General features: G+C 36.0%; 1 pseudogene; it reads left to right on the top strand.

Moving 5' to 3' along the window:
- The first annotated feature begins 224 nt into the window (after positions 1-224).
- On the top strand, positions 225-343 carry LOC145528150 (5S ribosomal RNA; annotated as a pseudogene).
- The last annotated feature ends 2,347 nt before the right edge of the window (positions 344-2,690 follow it).

Here is a 2,690-nt window from a genome sequence, read left to right as displayed (position 1 = left end):
ATAATTTATGTTCAAAATTATACTGCATGTTGAAGTTTATATTTCATAGCTACCCTCCTATTTTTGTCATAGGCTACTTTTACAAATCATTTTCAAAACTTCTGTAATATTTAGTAAATGTTAAACTATCAAAGAATGCACTGATATTAATACTGATAACTAAATATCAGTATTGTTATTTTACTCTAACAATGCAGTAATTAAATAACAGTATTGTTAATAGAGTCTATGGCCATACCTCCCTGAACGTGCCCAATCTCATCTGATCTCAAAAGCTAAGCAGGATCGGGCCTGGTTAGTACTTGGATGGGAGACCCTCTGAAAATACCAGGTACTGTAGGGATCATAAAACAAAGATAAAAGCATAAAAAAGGAAGAAAGGAAGGAGATCAAATATTATTGTATATTTTATATTATCGTATATTTTACAAAATACTTTTTACAAAATTTTTTTAAAATTTTATTTATTATTTTTGACTGCACTAAGTCTTTGTTGCTGTGCATGGGCTTTCTCTAGCTGTTGTGCACAGGCTTCTCATCCTGGTGGTGTCTCTTGTTGCCGAGCATGGGCCCTAGGCGTGTGGGCTTCAGTAGTCATGGTGCATCAGCTTAGTTGCCCCACAGCATGTGGAATCTCCCAGATGAGGGATCAAACCTGTATCCCCTGAATTGGGAGATGGATTCATAACTGCTGGACAACCTGGAATGTCTATAAAACACTTTTATGAATTATTTTCTTGATAATTTCCTCCAAACCAAATTATTCTTTTTCAACCTCAGCAACCTCTGACAGGGTCATGCATTAACCTCCATACTTCAAGACCTGACTTCTTCCTTTAGATTGCCACTTTTTTCCCTTCCAACTCAGTCATTTCTTTATTCCCAATTCATGTATTTATTTAAGCATTCTTATTTCTGGTTTTTTTATGCTTATCTAAAGTCACTATCCTAAACATATTTTTTCCATTTGCTTCTATATTAACATTCAACTATTCCAGTAGTCTATACGGAAAGGAAAGGAAACACTGATCTACTAATGAATGCCATCAATCTATCCAACTGCTTCGAAATCCAAATGGACAGTAATATACTTTCTAAAAATGAGTCATATGAATGTCAAGTGGAGATTCTTACTGGAGAATTTTTCCATTATTTCCTCTAAATGACTAGTGATAGAATGCAGAATACAAGTCTAAAACACCAATTCTAGGACTAAAAGTACTTCTCCATCTCTGAAAAACAAAGATATTGAATGTAAGTAGGTGATGGGAGACAAGAGAGGGAGGTGTAAAAGAGAAAAAAGAGGAAGAAAAATTATAAGGTGAAAGAGGAAAGAGAAGAATTTAAAACCCTAAGGGTCTCTTCTGGAGACAAGGAGCAAGAGAAAATAATCACCTCCAAAAGGATGCATCTTGCTGTAAGTGGAGGCAAGGAAAATACTTGTGGAGAAATAGTTGGTGTCTTATTGTCATATTAAAGGAACAAGACTCAGAAACTTAGAATAGTGATGATTTGAATATGTCACCAAAAAAGGTAAAGGGAAGAGGAGAATAACATGTTTATTCAAGTTATCTTATGCATAATATATACAACACGTAAGAAATAATGTCAATTTACCTTATTGTTCCCAAAGTGCAAATACTAATTTTCCTACTGAAAGAAAAAATATATATATATTGTCAGATTAAGTTAAAAAAAATAATGCCAGCTATGACCTTTGTAAGAAACATCTTAAATGATATAATAAAGTTAGGATGTAAGGAACACTGGATGTAGGTGATGCTTGTCTCTTCACCCCCAACCACATCCATCTATTCTTTCCTGGTGTAGCCATGACTGGAGGAAAAAAGCACATTGCCATCTTCACTCGTGATTAGAGCCTTGTGTAATACCACTTCTGTGAATGAGGCACAATGGTACATAATTTAGGAGTGGTAGGTGCCATATCTCTGCAGCAGTTGTGTCTGGAAAACAAGTTCTGATGGTTGCGTTTGTGGTTACTGGGCACCCCAGTTCAATTCCTGGGTTGGGAAGTTCCCTTGGAGAAGGGATACAGCTACCCACTCCGGTCTTCTTGGGCTTCCCTAGTGGCTCAGATGGTAAAGAATCCACCTGTTATGTGGGAGACCTGGGTTTGATCCCTGGGCTGGGAGATCCCCTGGAGGAGGACATGGCAACCCACTCCAGTATTCTTGCCTCAAGAATCCCATGGATAGAGGAGCCTGGTGGGCTACAGTCCACAGTGTTGCAAAGAGTTGGACATGACTTAGTGACTAAGAATAAGAAGGACTCTAATTCCAGTACCTACACCAGGATCAGGAGCATAAAGTATCAGTGGTTAAAGTAGAAACAGCACACATTTCCTAGATTCCAAATTATCACTAGGGTCAAATAATCCTAGAATTAATAGTCTAGTTGTAATTCCTTTACTTTCTCCACTTAACTTTTCAATCATGTTTAATCACCAAATTCCCTTGAGGTACAAGCAATGATTTTCTGCATTGCAAGTGAAACAAAGAAACCTAATGCACATATACATATATCCTTAGGTCAAATCTTTTTTGTCACTTAATTTGAAGATGTTTCTCATGAAAGTTTGTTCAAAACACTAATTTAGTATGAAAACTTAGAATTTAGTAGAATAGATTTATATATATATATATACATAATTTAATACATACCTATACTCA

Source organism: Giraffa tippelskirchi, chromosome 11, assembly GCF_054371585.1.
Source record: "Giraffa tippelskirchi isolate mGirTip1 chromosome 11, T2T-mGirTip1v1.2.pri, whole genome shotgun sequence".
Lineage (NCBI taxonomy): Eukaryota > Metazoa > Chordata > Mammalia > Artiodactyla > Giraffidae > Giraffa > Giraffa tippelskirchi.
This window is presented reverse-complemented; position numbering and strand designations above follow the sequence as displayed.